The 15,289-nt window shown below is 41.8% G+C and overlaps 1 protein-coding gene across 1 annotated transcript in view; it reads right to left on the bottom strand.

Moving 5' to 3' along the window:
* Nucleotides 1-12,760, bottom strand: part of camkvl (CaM kinase-like vesicle-associated, like) — a 204,586-nt gene extending 191,826 nt beyond the window's left edge. The window contains exon 1 of the mRNA XM_034172524.1: nucleotides 12,521-12,760. The gene's annotated coding sequence lies outside the window, so the exon portion shown is untranslated. The remainder of the gene's footprint in view (nucleotides 1-12,520) is intronic.
* Nucleotides 12,761-15,289: the final 2,529 nt, after the last annotated feature.

The following is a 15,289-nucleotide window of genomic DNA, read 5'->3' as shown; positions in this document are numbered from 1 at the left end:
GGAGGTAGAGACTTAGCCTTAGCTTTGCTAAAGACAAGCGCTAAATCATGGTAGCAAACTGGTACGCCCTCTAGATCAGAGTTACACATATTGGATGGAACCTCGGGTGCAGACAGGCAAGACTTTTCGCAAGAAGATCCCCATGCTTCAATTTTACCCTGAGTCCAGTCTAGACTAGGTTTATGGCGTTGCATCCAAGGGTGCCCCAGAATCACAGAGTGAGTCATGTTATCAAATACATGAAAACTAATTTGTTCAGAATGATTGCCAGAAATTATCATGCAAACAGGTTGGGTGCGGTACTCAATTTGACCTAATTCATGGCCATCCACCGCATGGACCACCAATGGGCGTGAAAGCTGATAAAAATTTCAGTTGGAGGGACCTGGCAACAGAGGATGACATGAGATTAGAATCAGCCCCAGAATCAATGAATACAGGGCATTCCATGGTGGTATGGTCGGATGAGAAAGTGGCAATTAAACCATTCTGAGAGGACGTATGAACTGAACTCTGACTCACCTGCACAACCCTCCTCGGCTGCACGGGGGCACCCTTGACTGGACAGAGGGTTGCAACATGACCTGACTGACCACAATAAAAACAAAGTCCTTCCGCTTGACGCCGCATGCGCTCCGCCAGGGAGAGGCGTGTCCGTCCTACTCGCGTGGGCTTCTCTGCAGAGCTGGGTGGAGAGTTGCTGCCAGAGCGGCCGGCAGAGGATGATTGATACGACGACGAGAAGTCTTGCTGGGCGTAATGAAGGCTGTCTCGGCGGGGAAGGTCAGACAGACGGCGATCAGTCCGAATAGCCAGTGCTATCAGAGCATCAAGGTCGTTCGGCAGGTTTATCGCCACCAGCTGGTCTTGAATGACGTCACTCAAACCCCGGAAGAAGACATCTTGGCGCGCCGCCTGGTTCCATTTGCTCTTCGAGGCGAGGATGTGAAAATCAATGGCGTAATCTGCCACTCGGCGACTGCCTTGCTTTAACCTCATCAACGAACGCCCCGGCGAGGTGTGCTGGAAGACCTGCTCTAGAGCGTGAGTGAAGGCCGCCAGGGAGGAGCAAGATGGCGAACCGCGGCTCCACTCCGTCGTGGCCCACGCTGCAGCCCGGCTGGTCAGGTGAGTAATGACGAATGCTATCTTCGCCCTATCGGACGGAAACATTGACGCCATTAATTCAAAATGAAGTTCACATTGTGTAATGAACGGCTTGACATCCCCAGACTCTCCAGAAAAACACTCAGGCCGGGAGAGTTGATTACAAACCACGGGTACAGGAGCCGGCGGGGCTAACAACGGTCCCGGAAGTGGTGCATTGGCGAGAGCCGTACTAGTCATAGCCTGATGCTTAATGGTAGAGAGTAGTTGCTCCATCTGAGAGCTCACTGAGGCCATGAAAGAAGCCTGCTGCTTAGCTAACTCACTGATCCCAGAGTTCAGAACGGCTAGCTGGTCCTCTTGCAGAGCGAGTTGCCGACTGTGGTGGCGTACCGCCAGCTGGAAGACGTCTGTGTCTGCTGTGTCCATTGTTGGCCAGATTGTACTATCAGGTTTGACAGGCTGGACACAAATGCAGGACGCAGGTACACAGCTCAGTGGAGATAAGATGTTTACTCTGTAAACAGGCTGGGGTCGGTACACAGATAGGCAGTCCAAAAAGAGCAACAGTAACAAATACATCAGGCTAGGCGTGGTCGAGGTACACAGGCAGGTAGTCAAAAAACACGATGAGGCAAACGAAGCAAGGCAAGGAAATACACGAACAGAGCTGGAAAGAGGCACAAGGTGCTACAATCTGGCGAGGGAGTAAGGCACAATGGAGAGCTTAAATACACCCAGGTGATGAGGTGCAGCTAGAGAACAAGTGTGCGTGGAACACACCAGAAGGAGGGCATGGCCAGACAGAGGGAAACACCCACCACCAAGAGCCAGCTGAGACAGACAGGAAAGACAGACCCAAACAGAACAAAAACCCCACAACAGAAAAAACAAAAGTAACTGAAGAACACAGAGCCAAGAAATAAAAGTTGGCAAGACCCAAATTCTGACACAGATAATCAGATAACTGAAAAGTTATCTTTGATAAAGATAAAACGATAAACCACCCAAAAATGTATCGGACATTACCGATAACCGATAAATTCCAGTATTGTCTCTGGTACATTTGCAACTACTAATAAAGTGAATTTGAGTTTTAACACCACGTTCGCTTCTGGTAGCATCAAAAGTGACAACAGACCCAAACAATGAGCCCACACTTCTGTTTTTGAACATCATGCACCCTGCTGGAAGCTCTTGTTTACTTCATGGCTTCCAGCACAGAAGCCAGCTGAGAGCAACCATAAAGCCCAGCTCTCTACCGGTCACAATGCTCCGGTCAGGCAGAGGTCTTGGAAAATAAAGCCATACTGACTTATGGTTTTGATTTATAAATAACATTAATACTGAGAGAATAACTCCATTAATGTCAATTCTGTCATTTGTACAAAGTTAAAATATAACATATATCTTTTAATGTTGAATAATGCACTAATTCTGAGGTTTTGTAACAAACACAGACAGATCACAAAGGATTGTGGGTAAAATGTGCCTCTGCTAAACACTGATTGGTTCAGTCATTCGTTATGTAAACCAACACGCTAATGTGAACGTGTGTCGTGTGTTGGTGTTTACAGATAAATGTGCTTTTGTAAAATATTCCTCTTTTTTTTTTTGTCAAATAGGCATTTTTATGGAGCCCCGGAAGTGTCATCACAACATGTTTTACATGTGGAGAGAATGTGCGAACGTTTTATGATGATGTGCACACGTTTTAATATATTGTAAAACGTGCGCATAATATTGTCTTGACACATAAATGTTGGCTATTCGCCCTATTGATGTTTCAAATCCCACAAAACCTCAGAGAGGCCACCGCGTAACATTGAGAATTGTATTGAGATGCTCTGATCACGCTGCACTTTAACCGCTGCACACAGACAACACCATTAACATCGCAACATAAAACTATTTTTATATTGTGCCTAAAACTCTCATGAATATATTCTCTGGGTTTATAGATGTTATTGTGTTTATTTTATGTAAACATGCGAGAATCACAGGCTCTCTCTCCGTTATTTTCAATGGGAGCTGCTTTGAGCTACGCTCACTTCCTGATCATGTCGTTGTGGGAGAAAGTGAAGTTTGCTCTTTAACGTCTTGATTATTGTTCATTACAACACTGTTTGTCCTCTTTGTTCCAGACTAATATATATAATATGTCTGAAATGTCTCTTTTTGCTCTGTATGCACCACTCTGCATTTAATCATTAGTGATCGATCTCTGCTCCCCTCCACAGCATGTCTTTTTCCTGGTTCTCTCCCTCAGCCCCAACCAGTCCCAGCAGAAGACTGCCCCTCCCTGAGCCTGGTTCTGCTGGAGGTTTCTTCCTGTTAAAAGGGAGTTTTTCCTTCCCACTGTTGCCAAGTGCTTGCTCACAGGGGGTCGTTTTGACCGTTGGGGTTTTTCCGTAATTATTGTATGGCCTTGCCTTACAATATAAAGCGCCTTGAGGCAACTGTTTGTTGTGATTTGGCGCTATATAAATAAAATTGATTTGATTTTGATTTGAAATTCGGTTTGCGTTCATTAAATTCCTCGCAGATTAAACGTAACAGACACGGATTATTTGTTATAATTGTTTTAGCAAGTTTTCAGGGTATCATGCATGCAGTCTCTTATTAATGTGATGAAAAGCATAAAAAATACATTTTTGTTGTATAATATTAATTTACAACTGTCATCGTGTTGCTTCTCTATATGTTGTTGACTGCAGCGACTCTCTGGCACGCAAGGGATTATGGGATACGTCAATAGGGCGAATGAACACTACTGGCCAGTAGATGGCAGTAGAGACCTTGAAAACTTGCCAAAACAAAATTCCAGATAATCCGTATCTGCTACATTTAAGATGCGTGGAATTTAATAAACGCAGACACAATAACAACGTCTATAAACCCAAAGAATATATTCACGAGAGTTTTAGGCACTAGAGTTTAATGTTGCTGTCCGTAGAGCCTGTTCAGAGTGTTTCAAATGCATTTCTCATGTCGTGAACGTACTGAGATTACCCTATCCTACCCATAATGCACTGCTGGGCACAGCATATATCCACACTAAAACCTTAAAAATTAGCACATTACTTTAAAACTAAAACATATATCTGATATTTTCACTTTATAAAACTTCAAACATGACATTAATTTAAATAACTTGTCCGACATTAGTTTGGTTAAAAGTTGAACAATAAGTTAAAAATGTATGCCTCTGGATGACTTGGGTGATATTGCCTGCGTATCAGTATGGGGTTAAGAGAAATGAGTTTTTTTGGGGGGGGGACCAGTTCTCCTTTTCCTGCAGAGGATAGAGTGGTTTCTTCTTAAAGCAGCTCTTCTTTGTTTTGCAGACGGTAGAACTACACATCAGCTACGAAACATTTAACAGGTAGGAGCTCAACTGATTTTAAGTTTTATAAATATTTGTAGCTGTCCAGCTTCATTTACCACGTTATCGTTCTAAAAATTATCAGACAAAAATTTATCGCAAGATAATTAGTCCGATAATGGTTTTTAAAGTTATCTAAAAAGATAATCCGATAATGAAAACATTATCTTAGATAATTATCGGTTATCGGAACTGTGCCCACCACTGCTTATGCCATTAGTACTGACAGACAAGATGGCGTGCTGCAGCTGGTGACAGCCTTGCAGTTAACCAACAAATACTTTGCAGTTCATCAACTTTGCTTGTTTGTTTGTTTTTTTTAACAGTTCCAAACCTAGGTGATTTTGTGACTTCATTGCAATGTAGACAAATTAAATAAAAAACCATCATAAAATTGGCAGCACACTGAACCAGCTCTACACGCTCCATCGGGTGCTCGAGGGTTCATGGGAATTCGCCCAACCAGTCCACATGTGTTTTGTGGATCTGGAGAAGGCGTTCGACTGTGTCCCTCGGGGCACCCTGTGGGGAGTGCTCCGGGAGTATGGGGTCCGGGGTCCTTTGCTAAGGGCTATCCGGTCCCTGTACGACCGCAGCAGGAGCTTGGTTCGCATTGCCGGTAGTAAGTCAAACCTGTTTCCAGTGCACGTTGACCTCCGCCAGGGCTGCCATTTGTCACCGGTTCTGTTCATTATTTTTATGGACAGAATTTCTAGGCGCAGCCAGGGTGTAGAGGGGGTCTGGTTTGGGAACCACAGAATCTCGTCTCTGCTGTTTGCGGACGATGTGGTTCTGTTAGCTTCGTCAAATCAGGACCTTCAGTGTGCACTGGGGCGGTTTGCAGCCGAGTGTGAAGCGTCCGGGATGAGAATCAGCACCTCCAAATCCGTGGCCATGATTCTCGACCAGAAAAAGGTGCTTTGCCCTCTTCAGGTTGGTGAAGTGTCCTTGCCTCAAGTGGAGGAGTTTAAGTATCTCTGGGTCTTGTTCATGAGTGAGGGACGGATGGAGCATGAGATCGATAGACGGATCGGTGCAGCATCTGCAGTGATGCGGTCGCTGTATCGGACCGTCGTGGTGAAGAGAGAGCTGAGTAGGGGGGCAAAGCTCTCGATTTACCGATCGATCTACGTTCCGATCCTCACCTATGGTCATGAGATTTGGCTCATGACCGAAAGAACGAGATCGCGAGTACAAGCGGCCGAGATGAGTTTCCTCCGCAGGGTGGCTGGGCGCTCCCTTAGAGATAGGGTGAGGAGCTCGGTCACTCGGGAGGAGCTCGGAGTCGAGCCGCTGCTCCTCCACGTCGAAAGGAGTCAGTTGAGGTGGCTCGGGCATCTTTTCCGGATGCCCCCTGGACGCCTCGCTGGAGAGGTGTTCCGGGCACGTCCCCTGGATCTTCCCCGGGGAGGAGGCCCCGGGGAAGACCCAGGACATGCTGGAGGGACTACATTTCTTGGCTGGCTTGGGAACGCCTTGGGTTTCCCCCAGAGGAGCTGGGGGAGGTGTGTGTGGATCGGAAGGTCTGGGCGGCTTTGCTTGAGCTGCTGCCCCCACGACCCGACTCTGGATAAAGCGGAAGAAAATGGATGGATGAATGGATGGACCATCATAAAATGTCTTAGTAAAGCAACCGGCCACCACATGTCACCAGAACAATTCAATATATTTGGTGTTGATTTGCCAAGTCTCTGGAACTCCCCTGGAGGGATGGAACGTCAGTCTTCCAGAAGACATTCCCTCACAAATGTTCCATAGGTGTACAGCTAGGTTGACTGTGGGTGATTGAGAAGGCCATATCATTTCTTCCACATCATTTGCTTTATACTCATGATCCGAGGTGGTGACCCTTGGTGCCCTGTGGATGGGGGCATTGTCACCTGGAAGAAATACCACCCACTGGGATAGAAACGCATCATTGCATGATAATGGTGACAGTTCAGAATAACTCTGGGTTTACAGTAACCCTTCCCAGTAAGAGCCGCCAGAGCTCTGAACTGTATACGTCAAGCATTCCAGCCTGTGCTGTTCTTTTGGTGTACGCAACATTAACTTACCTACTTGCTAAGAATATGGTGAAAGATGACTCATCTAAACACAACACTTTTTCTCATATCTCTGTAGAAAAAAAATGTTTACTGCTTTTGCACCACCAAACACCAGAGGTGTCAAATCCAGCTTCAGAAAGTAAAAACCCTCCCATGTGTTGCTTCTACCTGTGCACCTAAAACAGGTGATCTCAATAATGAGCTCATCCACCTGCCTGAAGAGCTGAACTAATGACAATCAGCTGGTTTATTGGGAAGATGGAATAAATATGTGGCTGCACTTTTACTTTCTGAAGCTGGATTTGACACCTCTGCCAAACACTCCAATGTGCAATTGTCTTTGCGTTGAAGGGTTTACACATTGCAGCTCTGCTAATATGTGTATGTCACAGACTTGAACGAGCGAAGCTCTTCAGCATCTCACCATGTCATTTAGGTCCTTCAGACTTTTTTTTGAGCAAATGCTTCAGGGGAGCATTAGCATGGCTAAAACCTTTCAGCTTCTGGAGGGGCGGAGCATTCCCCAGACTCCCCTCCCACCGCCATTTTAAATATTTTTGTTTTTTTGCCTTTCAGCTTCTGGGGGGGCGCCTTTTAAAACATTTTTCTTTTTTCGCCTCTCACATGCCTGGAAGCTCCTCGCCATCTAACCATGTCATTTTAGGTCCTTCACACTTTATTTCAGGAAATTCTTTTGAGGAGCATTAGCATGAATAAAAACCTTCAACTTCTGGGGGGCTAATTACAGCCCTCTTCACCCCATGTTGTTTTAAGCATTTGTTTTAATGTAGATGTAAATCAATATGCAAATGTTTCTGCTAGTTGACAGTAGGGCTGTACAATATGGCCAAATTATTGTATTGCAATATTGTCATATCAATATGATATACGATATGACTAATATGTATATGTCGCAGACATGAATGAGCAAAGCTCTTCAGCATCTCACCATGTCATTGAGGTCCTTCAGACTGTTTTTTGAGTAAATGCTTCAGGAGAGCATTAGCATGGCTAATTATTTCAGCTTCTGGGGGGAGGGGGGGCTTTTTAAGCATTTTTTTTTTTTTTGCCTTTCAGCTTCTGTGGGAAACCCCCCCCCAGGCCCCTGACTTTTTAAGCATTTTTCTTTATTTGCCTTTCAGCTTCTGGGGGGACTCGACCCCCCCAGACCCTCTTAATTACAGCCCTCTTAACCCCCTGCCACTATAAGCATTTTTTAAAATGTAGATGTAAATTAATATTCAAAGATTCAGCTAGTTGACAGTAGGGCTGTACAATATGGCCAAATACTGTATCTCAATATTGTCATATAAATATGATATATGATATGACTATAATTTGACACAAAGTGCAGCAACAGTGAAAAACAAACATTCTTAAACAAAACAGTAATAATACCACACTCATTTTGCACTCATCATAAGGTTAGGATACTGTACCCTCCAAAAGTATTGGAACACTTGGAATTTCACACATATTAATTTGTTTATGCCATTTCAAATACAAGAAATACAAAAAAATATAAAGAATAAAAAAATTCTAAAATTATCTTCCTCAAACTGAAAGCAAATCTCTAAAACTTCGTAATACCTATAAATAATACTCAGTTTTATTGCCAGTTTTCTTCAGACAAGCCCAGGGGATGGAAACATGAACATTTCCAAGTCAGTGAATATGTCTTGAACTTTATGAAGAAATACAAAAGTTTATTTCACCAAAACATCAAATCTAGGCTTGTATCTCAGGTGTACTTTCTGGCAAATAGGAGCTGAAGTATCGGGTCTTCTTTTTAAGAAAATCCTCCTCTACACCACTTCATCAGGAAGTTGGATTTTATATTTTTAATTAATTAATATCAAGTTGTAGAAATTTGCTTTCAGTTTGAGTTTAAGAAAGATCATTTTAAATTTATTTATCTAAATTTGTGTAACTGGTGTGTCACTCAGACAGCAAAATTAAGAGTTTATTTAAGAGCTGCCTGCTTGTTTAAATATCATTGGAAAAACATTTATATATAAGGCAACCTGAATTAAAGGAGAAATGCCGCTTTTAACAACCTGGACCTCATTTCTGGCATAAAATATGGTCATTTACTCACCAATATAACTTTGGGTCATTATTAGTCCATGGTTTAAAGGACATGTTCACGTCAAATCTGAGGCAAACATTTTTCTTCTTCACCTTAAGGTGGATTAGAACTTTTTGTGGTACATAGCACCAACTACTGGACAGGAGGAACCTAGCAGTCAGAATGACTCACTGATTTCAAAATGTAGCTCTTTTCAACCAGATGTGCAATGCCGTGACATGTCAGTCATCTGTGTCAATCAGATTTCAGAGGAGTCCAGTGAAACCCCGGCCTCTGCTCTAGCTCCACCGATGCCAGGAAGTGTTCAAAATTTGTCTATTCCTGTTTCACTGTGGACTCAAAATTTGGCACTTCCTGTTTCAGTGTGAACTTGCCACTGAGTTCCCGTGAGGTTCCTTGTGTTCTCGTCTGTCAATCCAGGAAGTGTTTGCCATTTGACATTTCCTATTTCACTGTGGACTCAAAATTTGGCACTTCCTGTTTGGGACTCCCTATCCCATAGAGCAAGCTTTGTGCTGTTGCGCGGCGCTTCGCTTGTATATCTCTCTCAACATATCTGTCAACTGGATGCTGTTGCTGACAAAATCCGATTACATCCTGCACTGATGTTCTTCATTCAACTGAGGAAGAGCTGCTCTTCAGTTTGTCCTTACATATGGCACTAATGCACACACATCATACTCATCAACTGTAAGCTATCAAGCACCCAATTTACTGATGTCCTTCCCACAGATCTAAATGCAGATGACACTTTAGTCACTGTTCCGACTGAAACTCCAGCCAGTTGAACAGTCTTTGTGAATAAATCTCCTGCCATCTGTGCCCCAACACAGACCTCCTTCAAAGTCACAGGGAATTTTTTTGTCTTTCAATCTTGATACAAAATCTGAATTACCTGGACCTGATCAGCATTTTTATACATGCCACAAAGCAGGACTGGATGATAAATGCTTAATTGCTCATTTATTTAGGTTTTGCTTTAAATTTGCCACCTGTCTGTGACAGACAGACAGCTAGTTAGCTAACTAGCTAGCAGTGGTGGGCACAGCTAACATAAAAGTTAGCTTTGAGAAACGCTAATCCTCAAACACAAAAGTTAATTGCGATAGCATTAAACAATAAACACCTACTAACTGATAGCCATTAAATGCTAAATTTAATTTTAAGAATTAAAGTTTGGCTCAGTTTTTTGTGGCTTTAAAATCTTGAATAACAGACATTTCAATATATATGATATTTGTGCAGCAGACAGTTGAAACAATCTTTCAAATGGTAATACAAACACCAAATTCGGCACAAATAAGCCTTAGACATTACTTTTTTGAAAAAGCTGACTTGACTTGAATCTTCAGGCGGCCAGGGAGGGGTCAATGAAGAATTACACAGTAGTCATCTATGCTGTTATGGGATAAAAACAACAAAAATTGTAACAAATGTCAATTTCAGTTTATACAGGTGTCAAAAGTGAAAGTTTCTCCAATTCTGGCAAAATGTTATTCAAATTTTGACCCCTGTGTATTTCTTCATTGACCCCTAACCTGGCCGCCATATTGGATTTTTTTTTTTTCTCAGACACTGATTTATGAAGAACAGTTGTGCCAAATGTGATGCTTGTATCACCAAGTAAACAATTCTGGCCAGAAATCGTACTTATTTGCTCCATTATTTTGTAAAGATGGATGCTCCCAAAATGGTTTAGCATTTCAAAACCAGATGACGATCAAGACATACATAAGTTTGAACAAATGAAATTAAACAGTACTTTACATTCAACATAGCTTATTCAGAGCACAGAAAGTATTAAATAACAAATATTAAAAAATAAAAATTACACATTGAATATAATGCATTTACTCATTACTTTACTCAAAAACTGATGCATTGGATGAACTCAATTCAATTATGAGCAGGATTTCCATCTAATAAATATATGTAGACCCAACTAAATTAAATTAAATTATCTTGCATGGATGCACGTTATTTGAGTTGGGGCTACATATATTTATTAGCCGGAAATCCTGCCCATAATTGAATTGAGTTCATCCAATGAGTCATTTATTTGAGTGATACACTCAAAAAACTGACTCATTGGATTGGATTCCATCTTAATATATGTAATTCCAACTAAATTAAATTACATTATCTTGCATGGATGTGTTTTATTTGAGTCGGGGCTACATATATTTATTCAATGGAAATCCTGCGCACAATTGAATTGAGTTCATCCAGTGAGCCATTTTTTTGTGTTGTTGCGTTTGTGTTGTGTCAATTCTGCTTATTGGATTTGTGTATAAGCTCCAACAGGAACAAACATGTATGATTTTAGATTCATTTTTGATTGTTTACCTTTATTTAAAAGTTAAGTGTTAGGTGACTTAGTCTGCAGAAACAAATATATATATGGTCTGATAATGGCTTTCAAAGTTAGCTGAAAAGCTAATTAGCTGTTAGTTGATAGGTTTAACTGATGATAGATAGATAGATAGATAGATAGATAGATAGATAGATAGATAGATAGATAGATAGATAGATAGATAGATAGATAGATAGATAGATAGATAGATAGATAGATAGATAGATATTAAAATCACTAGTGTTAAATTAACACTGACAGTGTACATATGGTCCCACCCTGACCAGAGTAGGACCATATGTACACTGGCAGTGTTAATGTAACACTGTCAGTGTTAGTTTTACACTGGTGATTTTACTGTGTAGATAGATAGATAGATAGATGCATCATGTGACAGAATTTTGCAGGTGGCGTGTGAGCCGATCGGCGTGAACCACAGATGTCACACCTGAAATATTCTTCTCACTTTGCTATATAAAACTTAAAGCATCTTAAAGCTGCCGTGTGGGAAAAAATATGTGAGCGACTTTATTCACATTTCTCTTTTGTATTCACTGTCTGTCAGTCACTCATTTTTCTGCGCTTTGTTTTCATCTGTCTGTGGGTGTGGAACTGCTGAGGTTCTGTGATCTCCTTTTTCAAGTGCCACTTGATAACAAAGAGCCAGTGAATGCTGATTTCTTTGCAAAACTAATATAACATCTGTGGGTTTTGCTAAAGTTTTGAACATTTCATATGAAATAAATGGTAATGTTGAATCTGGTGCTTGGGGTTTAGTGCGTTTAGAAAGAAGCAACAAATGTAGGTCTGCTGCAGATATTCTGCCTCAGATCACATCCCTATTTCTAATCTAAGGTATTCAAACATATGCTGATCTAGTATACAGTAATGTGGCAGGCCTGTTACAAGACTAGTTCTACATAATTAACAAACAGTAATTTGTACCTCCTCTCAGTGCAGAGTGGTATGATAAGTTTATTCCAGACTTAAAAGAACATGAATAGAAGAAAAAACACGCGCGCGCGCGAACACACACGCACACACACGCACACACACACACACACACACACACACACACACACACACACACACACACACACACACACACACACACACACACACACACACACACCTCAATAGACGTGCCATTTCAAATGAGCCAACAATACGCACACATGAGAATTGTTAAATATATCCGGATTTGTTGATTTATATATCAGATTTACCTGTTATATGAGCATGTTATTAACTGTGTCGCGTTTAAATAATAAGAGGAATTACTTAGAACCATCTCTTTTTCCTGCTTGGAGATTTTCTCCGCAGCTGTTTTACGCACGGCGCAAAGAGCGCGTCTTTTACCATCACCAGTACGGCAATAAATAAAAACAAAATAAACACCACGTCTTCATTTTTTTTTGCCCTTAAAATCAAAACCCATCATCCACTTTTAACGCTGGTAGTTTTTTCTTTTTCGCCCTCGGTGAGTATAGTTTTCACAGCGCAGTGAACGCAGCGCGCGTTACGACGGGCTCTCTTACCTTGAGTTGCCGCGGTGCTGGTGAAGTGTGGGTGCGTTTTTGTTTTTTTGGAGTTGTTGTTGCAGCACCTATCCAGAATGGGAACTCTGCTCCTCTTTGTTATCTGCAGGTGTGAACGTGTTTCACTTCGAGCTGCACTGAGGCGAAATGTGCGCGCAGATCACATCCAGCTCTGGCACGACTGTCTCCTAGTGCAGAATTTTAGTTTGCTTGTTTCTGACTGCCGCCCTCCTCCCTCCCCCTCCCACTCACTCACTCACTCACTGTCTCCCACCCATGAGAAATAATCTTTCATCTCTCTCTCTCTTTCTCTCTCCCTCTCCCTCTCCCTGCCTGGCAGGTGGGCATCTTTGAATAATGTCAGATCATTACTGAAGGCTACTGGAGGCCCAAATGTATGTCTCCCCCCAAACACCTCCACCTCCATCCAATTACATCCACATATGCGTTTGATGGTTCAGCACACTGTTTGTCATGAGAGTGTGTCAAACTGTCCAGTGGACAAGCAGCGGATTGGGAGTGGTCAGGATTAAACCCCGGGATTATACCTCAATGCTCATCATTCCATCTCACACGCTGGTCACTGCCCGCAGTGATATCAGTCTTTGGCACTCGCAAACAGACAGATTCATGTGGGATGGAGAGAAAGAAAAGAGAGAGAGGAAAGGGAAGGAGTGGAACCTTTAACCTTTCAGATTGGTCCACATGAGCCCAGCGAAGTACGGCAGACTGCAAAGATGGCGTGCAGCCAGGGTGTAAAGGGTCACCAGGATGAGCTTTATTATGGGAATAAGTGTGTGTGCACTGTGACTTCATGCAGCTCTCCCTGTGTGTTTTTGTGTAGTGGCAACATACACACAGCCAAGCTGGTGTATGTGTGTCCGTGTAATGACAGATGGCTACTGTAATGACGCAGGAACTAACTACTGAGTTTCTATGTGTCTCTGAGGTTTGCAAGCTTCTTTTTTGTTGGTTATGTGTGTAAACGGCAGTAAAAGTGTGATATATTTGTATTCTTTCCTAGCATATCACACACATACACACACACACACACACACACACACACACACACATGGTATTGGCTTTTTGTCCAGGTGCTTACAGTCTCTTCCCTCAGAAATGCATAAGAGACCTTGAGGCTGCTGCAGCTTCCATTTGCTGAAAACAGATTGATACAAAAGGTAAAAGTGTGTGTGTGGGAAAGGGTCAACTCACCAGGAACAAAGATAACTGAAGCATCACGTCGCCCGCAGTGAAGCCATTTGGTGCTTCTGCACTGGTTGCATCCAGTTGGTGCCTGGTTTCCTCCAAATATGATGCCTGCCAACTGTTGAACAAATTTAAGTTATATTGTTGCTTTAATTATTCTACTTTGCTTCTGATTGACTTCACAGTTTTACACAAGATAGTGTAATGGTGGAGCTCAGCCCTGCAATACACTCTACGAGAATTTACACTCAAGTCAGCGAATCCTTGTGTTGCTTTAATAAAAAACATAAAGGTTTTGCATGACAGGACTGCACCATGTTTGTCTTATGATCTATATATTAATAGCCAAGAGGCCTCTGTGTATAAGTATGTGTGTGTATAACTTCAATCACGGAGAAACTGGGGAGAGCTGACATTTGCCGTTTGGTATGCTTATGTATTTTGGGGCTCGGATGAACGCTGTGAAAATGGAAACTTGACAGGACTAATATTTTTGGAGAAATTAGGTAACAACAGTGAACAGTGGATGTTGATATCACCATTAATCAGTCCCTGGTAACCAGCTAAGCTCTGAACAAAGGAAATATCTCAACCTTGCCAGTTGTAAACATCAAGTAAATGTACCAAATCATAAATACAATTATTCACAAAACTGTCTCATTTTAATTTCCTGCACGTTCAGTTAAAATCATTATAGAAACTTTACACAATTTATTGCCTCCCTTGAAAAATGTCAGCTACCTATTTTATAAACACTCCCCAATCTAGAGTCCATGGATCCCCACCGGCAACAGGCTAGTTATTTTCATTTCTTAATGACATTCATCAACAAAAATAACAATGAAAGACATCAGAGGGCTGATGGATACCCTGAGTGTACTCCACAACACAATACAAATGTACAAATAAATATACACTACCAGTCAAAGGCGTGTCCAAAATTTTGATTGGTAGTGCACATATGTCTGTCATGGTGTTTTTGACTAAGTGTGACTTCATCATATAACTTCTGTTTGACTTAATTATGAAGTCATTCATACAAATCAATCACAAATATTTTGCTCATCAATATATGCTGTAGATCAGCTATCTAAGCTTCTGAGTTCTTCAGATATACAAAAAAGTAGTTTTCAGACACAGCTTTCCTTGACCTTTGATCAAGCTACCCCCAAATTTAACCATCTTTACAAGTAACATTCCCACCAAGTTTGATCCATCTCGACTTCTTGGTTCTTGAGATATATATATAAAAAAAAAAAATGTTTTTCATGCCATGTTTTCCTTGACCTTTGACCTTTGTTCAAACAACTCCAAAATCTATTCATCTTCAGATATCTATCCGACAAACATTTCCACCAAGTTTGATCCATCTAGGCATCTTGATTTTTGAGATATACAAAAAGCTTTTATTCATAGTATGTTTTCCTTGACCTTTGTCCAAATGACCCCAAAATCTAATCAACTCGAGACACCTCGTTTTAGGCTGTGATTGGAAAATAAATTGTGTACAGTGCATCCTTTGTCGGTTGTATCATCAGTCACAGTGGGTTGCAAAAGTAT

Source organism: Thalassophryne amazonica, chromosome 6 (genome assembly GCF_902500255.1).
Source record: "Thalassophryne amazonica chromosome 6, fThaAma1.1, whole genome shotgun sequence".
Taxonomy (NCBI): Eukaryota; Metazoa; Chordata; class Actinopteri; order Batrachoidiformes; family Batrachoididae; genus Thalassophryne; species Thalassophryne amazonica.
The sequence above is the reverse complement of the archived record's forward strand: the minus strand, read 5'-3'. Positions and strand labels throughout refer to the sequence as shown.